We start from the raw sequence: 7,025 nt of genomic DNA on the forward strand, positions 1-7,025 counted from the left end.
CAGTTGGCTAAGCATCAGACTTCAGCTCAAGTTATGGCCTCACAGTTCATGAGTTTGAGCCCTGTGTTGGGCTCTGTGCTGACAGCTCAGAGGCAGGAGGCTGCTTTTGAATTTTGTGTCTCCCTCTCTCTCTCTGCCCTCCCCCACTTTCACTCTCTCTCTCTCTCTCTCAAAAATAAACATTAAAAAAAAACACACACAGTCTTGGCATTACTGCCATTATACATGGTATAAGGTAAGAAAAATGGCTGGCAAATGCCTTAACAGAAATGCAAATAGAAAAATCTAATTGTTTCATTCTGGTTTGTTTACACAGCGCCCTATAAGCACTGCTCCAGACAAATGTTTTCTCCAGTAAATGCAAAACACTGATGCCAAAGTCTTCTTGAAATTGGTGTTCAGAGAACCTAAATATTAAAATAAATTCTTCCTTTTAATGGCATTCTTCCCTCTTGCTGATTTTTCTATCTTAAATTTTTTTTAATAACCTAACATCCTTATCAAAAACCTGTTGTTATTTTTTATGTCTAGAAATGCAGAATGGAAGAGTCCTGCAATGGCGTTAACTTGGCCATATTTGTAGATTTGCTGATCAAAAGCCTTTTATACGTTAGCTGGTTTAAATGTAAACCGGGCAGATTATTTGTGATGTGAAAACCATGATTTTTGCTTTATATAGTCACTTTTAGCCCTGAGAAATTTCTGTGCCTTTTCATAGTTTTAGCTGTATACTACCATTTGCAGATTTGTGCATATGTAGTCATATGTATTTTTAATTGGTCAAAAGTTGCCCTTGTTCACAGTGGTTGTTAACAAACCAGCTGGACTTTGTTTTAAAAGCAAACTAGTAGAAAACAGTTTGGCCTCAAAATAATAAGCATACAGTAACCATAGGACCCAACAATTCCACTTCTAGGTATGCACCTATGAAAAAGAAAAATGCACACTAAGACTTTGCTCTCAATGTTCACAGCAGCATTATTCATAATAGCCAACAAGTGTCAACAACCTAAATGGCCATCAACTGATGAATGGCTAAACGAATGTGGCATATCTACCCAATGGAATATTATTGAGCAATAAAAAAGTGTAAAGTTCTGATACATGCTACAACAGGATGAACCTTGAATCATCATCCCAAGTGAAAGAAGCCAGGCACAAAAGACCACATATTGTATTGACCTCATAGAATAGATAAATCCATAGAGACAGAGAGTAGAATAGTGGTTGTCTAAAGCTGGGAGGTGGTGTTGGTTGCAGGTGAACAGAGAACAAGTGCTAATGCAGACAGGTCTTCTTTTTGGAGAACAGGCATACTGCAGAGATACCATGGGTTTTGTTCTAGAACACTACAATAAAGTAAATATCACAATAAAGCAATTCAAGTGATTTTTTTTCATTTCCCAGTGCATATAAAAGTGATGTTTATAGTATATTGTAGTCTAAGTGTGCAAGTGCACTATGTCAAAAAAAAAATGTAAATACATTCATTGAAAAACATTTTATAGCTAAAAAAATGCTAACCAGCATCTGAGCTTTCAGCGAGTCACAATCTTTTCGCTGGTGGAGAGTCTTGCTTCAATGTGGATGGCTGCCGAAGGTCAAAATGGCTGCAAAAATTTCTTAAAATAAGACGTGGAGTTTGCCACACCAACTGACTCTTCATTTCATTTGAACACTAAGAGACAAGGGGCACCTGGGTGGCTCAATTGGTTAAGTGTCCGACTTCAGCCCAGGTCATGATCTCATGGTTTGTGGGTTCAAGCCGTGCATCAGGCTCTGCGCTGACAGCTTGCTCAGGTCCTGGAGCCGGCTTCGGATTCTGTGTTTCCTTCTGTCTCTGCCCTTCCCCCGCTCACTCTGTCTCTCTCTCTGTCTCTCAAAAGTAAATACATGTTAAAAAAATTTTTTTAATGTATTAAAAAAAAAGAGACCGTCTCTGTGCCCCTCCCCCACTCATTCTGTCTCTCAAAAATAAATACATGTTAAAAAAATTTTTTTAATGTATTAAAAAAAAAGAGACCATCTCTATGCCCCTCCCCCACTCACTCTGTCTCTCAAAAATAAATACATGTTAAAAAAATTTTTAATGTATTAAAAAAAAGAGACCATTATGGGGTTATTAATTGGCCTAATTTAAATAGTGTCATGTCTCAAGGAGTAAGAAGGCCTAAGGAGAGGGAGGGAGATAGAGGAACAATGGTCACTGGAGCAGTCAGAACCCACAGAACATTTATCAGTTAAGTTCGTGGTCTTAAATGGGTGTGGTTCATGGTGTCCCCAAATAACTATAATAGTCACATCAAAGATTCCTGATCACAAACCACCATAACAAATACAATAGTAATGAAAAAGTTTGAAATATTACATGAATTGCCAAAGCGTGACAGAGATAGGAAGAAAATGCTGTTGGAAAAATGGCACCAATAGACTTAATCAATGCAGGGACACGACAAACCTTTCATTTGCAAAAAACAGGATATTGGGGCACCTTGGTGGTTCAGTTGGATAAGTGTCTTACTCTTGGTTTCAGGTCAGGTCATTATCTCACAGTTCATGAGATTGAGCCCCAAGGAGGGCTCTGTGCTGACAGCATGGAGCCTGCCTAGGATTCTCTCTCTTCCTCTCTTTCTGCGCCTCCCCTCATGCTGTCTCTCTCAAAATAAATAAACATTTTAAAAAATATGACATCCAGGTGCCTGGGTGGTTCAGTCAGTTAAGCATCTGACTTCAGCTCAGGTCATGATCTCATGGCTCGTGAGTTCGAGCCCTGCGTCAGGCTCTGTGCTGACAGCTTAGAGCCTGGAGCCTGCTTCAGATTCTGTGTTCCCCTTTGTCTCTCGGCCCCCACTCGTGCTATGTCTGTCTGTTTCTGTCTCTCTCTCAAAAAATAAGTAAACACTAAAAAAATGTTTTCATTGGAACGATACAGAGAAGATTAGCATGGCCCCTGTGCAAGGATGACATGCAAATTCTTGAAGTGTTCCATATTAAAAAAGAAAAAAAATTTTTAATATGATATCTGCAAAGCTCAACAAAGTGCAGCACAATAACATGAGGTATGCCTATACTGAAGTCTTCTAAAATATGATGATGATTGCACAATTCTAAATACATTACACTAATAAATATATTAATATAACAAACTATCACAAACTGGGTGGCTTAAACAACACAAACATTTATTTCTCACTGTTCTGGATGCTAAAAATCCAAGGTCAAAGTGCTGGCAGATTCAGTGCCAGGTGAGAATACACTTTTTTTCTGTCCATCTTTTCTGTGTCCTCACACGGCAGAAGGGGTGAGGAAGCTCTCTGGGGTCTCTTATGTGAGGACACTAATCCCACTCATGAAGGCTCCACCCTCATGAATTAATCACCCCCAAGGGCCCCACCTCCAAAGACCATCACATTGGGGGTTAGGTTTAAGGGTATAAACTTGGGGCGGGGGGTGGGGGGAGACACAAAACTCTCAGTCTACAGCACCTAGTATAGGCACGTCAAGTTTTCTGATTTGATATTCAAGATAAACTAAGTCAAAATGTTGCAGGATTTTTTTTTACCTCAATACCTAGGATTCATCACCTCAGACGCTTTGAAGAATGAAGAGGTGGACACAAAATGAGCAGCAGGCAAAAGCTTATTAGAATATAAGATCAGAAAGGAAGAATATAGGAAAGCTCTCTTTACAGAGAGGGGAATTCGAAAGTGAATGCCTGAAGACTATAGGCAAGAGTCCTTGTTTTATAAGGTTCTGGTCAGCCCTCCCCCTTCCTTTCCCCCTTGTTCCTCAGGTTCTGCCTTTATTGGCTTGATAGCTCTAGGTGCTGGGTTGTGCATTCCCGATTGGCTCATTTTCATTGTATGAGAGGTGGTCTATGGCCATACTGAGGTCTTTTGTCAAATTCCTGAGGGAAACCTGAGGGGGAGTTTAGGTGGGATCTGTTACATTCTTAAGAGGAACCTTATGCCTACCGGGGTTTGCTGTCATCTGACACTCCCAGCATTGTTCCAAAATAGGTGTTTTTCCCCACCCAGGGATCTCAGGTCTTAATCTTTCCCTCTCTGCCTACTGAATCCTATCTTCTCCTATCATACTCCCCCCTCTGAACGTATGACTTCTAACTCCTGCTAGGAACCAGGATAATGATCTTAACTGCTTCCTGCTGAAAGCGGGGGAAGGGGAATGGCAGTCAGGACAGGTTCAAAGGTCAATCCAGAGGTCGATAAAATGGGAACATCTGGGCTAGCAGAATTTTTCTTGGATATCTTATTTCTCTGGCATATGCAACGGCTTCTACAAATGACATACAAAGAGTTTTAGACCAGCAAGCATTAATATTCCAAATGCAATGCTACCTAGGGAGAAGGCCACACCATTAGGAAGGGAAGATGCATTGTAGCCATCCAAAAAATCCCTACATGTCTGGTTATATATACTTATTAACTATAGTTTTTTTTTTTCTCCCTCTTCCATCCTTATTTGGAAGATAAGTATAACAACTCCATGATAAGTATTTCATTTTACCTCAAGGAAAGATTGATCTTCGATATCCAGATTACCGTAAATTTAGGCAATTGTTTTTCTGTCCTGCAGCTAGTAGCACTAGAGTCCCTAATTCAATCATAATATCCCTTCCTAGCAAGAGTGTGGATCTCTGGCATTATCAAAAAAGAATGTGAGAAATATCAAGTCTCCCCATACACACCCCAGTGGCTGAGGAAAAACGTGGTCATGGGTTTTCCAGTGACTCTAATCATCATGTTGTGTTTGGATGGTTGGCCTGGAGTGGAAAGGAGAACAGAAACGGTGACTCAGGTGTCAGGAAGGAAATCAACTGGTTTTCCTCCTATATCCAGAGTTACCAGAGGTGAGGCTCTGGGTTTCCCATAGATAGTTGTTTAGAAGAGCCACCGTAAAGAGCCCCAGGCCCTTTCAAGGATGTTGGTAATCTGAGCGCTCCCAGATTAAGGTCACTGAGGGCATTCCGATTTCTAGTGATTGTCTCCACAAAAGGGGCATGGCTTATGGGTTTCAACTTCAGTTGTCCCTTCTGAAGACATTGTCACTTCCAGTGCCCTGAATGGCCACATAAATGGCACTTGGTGTCAGGACCTCGGGAAGTCTGGTCTGAATAGTAGGTAAGGCTGTAACTAAGGTCTCAAATTTTTTCGAAAGCCTCCTTTCTTGTTCCTTACTCTCCTCTTGATCTCGGTTGTAATATACCCAATTGACAGTTTGTAAGAGCTCCTTGAGGGTCCCTTCCAGGCCAACAGCCAGCATTGTTCCAAAATATGTGTTTTTCCCCACACAGAGACCTCAGGTCCTATCCTTTCCCTCTCTGCCTATTTTATCCTATCTTTTCCTATCATAAAAAGACCTGGGCTCACCTGGGCAATCACTTAATCTCTCTGCCGTTGCTTCCCCTTTTTATGAAAAGTAAGGTTTCACTAGTGACTTAAGATGACTCTAACTCCACAAACCAGCATTATGTTGATCTTTATTTTCATAAAGGCATACTAAGAAAAATGTTTTGTAATAGAGACAGACCAAGATACCACACCTTGTGCTGCTCCAGCTGCCTTTCCTCGGGAGTCCCAGACATGGTGAGAAAGGGTATGCTATTGCTGGGGCAGCCTTCCAGCTAAGGGAAGTCTGAGCGTGTAAATCATATGGCTGTAATGAAGCCAAGATGTATGTGCACCAACTGGCTTGCAAGACATTTAAAACTTCACTTTTTAAAAATCCACTCTAATATATGTCTGATGCTTTTTACTCTAATGTCATCAGACTTTATAGAATCTGTAGACTTATGGAATTTGAATTGGAAATATTTTGTCCTGTTTTACCTTTATGTGTTCCCCCAGACTATGGAGTCTATAGTGGTTTTTGATATTTGCAATATAAAACTCATTGTTAAGTAGGTAAACTAGTATATCATTTTAGATGCCGGAGGCTCATTCTATTTAAAAAGTGAAGGGGCAATAAATCCCTTGGCTGTGCAACAATGTGGCTTTAGCTTTTTATCAATTAGCAGTTCTCTTAGTTCTGTTCTACCCAGCCATCCCTACTCTCCCCTCCCCAAAGCAAAAAGAAGTCTAGAAACTCAACAGATAGGATTTGTTACATGGACTAGCTCCCTAACCACCAACACCACCACCTTAACACACACACACACACACACACACACACACACACACACACAAACTGAGAAATAGTACATGTGTAGCAATCCTAAAGATATTCAGATGTATCAATGATACTAATATTTGTTAATGTTCATAGCAGGCATTTATCCTAATACATAGGAGTCCCCACTCCACAGATGGAAGAGTTAGATAAGATAATGATATGCATACGTTCTCCAATCCTCTCAAAGGAATAAACTCATTTACTCTTGAGAGAGGATAATGGGACTGACTGGAAAAGAATCTACCTTTCAATGTTCTGAAGTTCTATCACATGTCTCTCCAGGTGCCTATAACGTGAAACACAAAGCATACACAGAGAACCCTTGAGATATTGTCCTGGAGTGCACACCTCACCTAAGAAGAAAAAAACAGGCTATTAAGGCTCAAATCCCAAGGATGCACCCACTCATATAATGTGTCATATATATATATATATATATATATATACACACACACACACACACACACACACACACACACACATAAAAGAAAGAAAGGAAAAAAGAAAAAGAAAAACAGAGTAACATAGCAATTCCAAGACCATGGCTTGATTTTCATCCCATCTACTAAGCATGCTCTAACTCATTGCTACAAGAGGTCATATCTTAAAGTGGCAAAGTGATGACTGAGGGTTTTCTATATTTAAAACTTCATTGTCAGGAAGATGCACAGGTGTACCTGCTGTAAATCATGGAACAAGACTGAAAATGAACGTGGCACACCCTTTCTGCCACACACAATAAAGCTCCCTTTCCTCAAGCTGCAGGAATCATTGTTTGCAAAGCACTTCAAGGCAAGCCAGGGAAGCATGTTTGGAAAACAAAGGACTTTTTA

The 7,025-nt window shown here is 40.4% G+C and overlaps 1 non-coding gene across 1 annotated transcript; it reads left to right on the forward strand.

Annotated features, from left to right (window-relative positions):
- The first annotated feature begins 2,890 nt into the window (after window positions 1-2,890).
- Window positions 2,891-2,995, forward strand: LOC122479217. Its single transcript, XR_006296283.1, has one exon. It is a non-coding gene; the product is annotated as a U6 spliceosomal RNA (small nuclear RNA).
- Window positions 2,996-7,025: the final 4,030 nt, after the last annotated feature.

The sequence above is a fragment of the Prionailurus bengalensis genome, chromosome B1, assembly GCF_016509475.1.
Source record: "Prionailurus bengalensis isolate Pbe53 chromosome B1, Fcat_Pben_1.1_paternal_pri, whole genome shotgun sequence".
In the NCBI taxonomy this organism is placed as follows: Eukaryota; Metazoa; Chordata; class Mammalia; order Carnivora; family Felidae; genus Prionailurus; species Prionailurus bengalensis.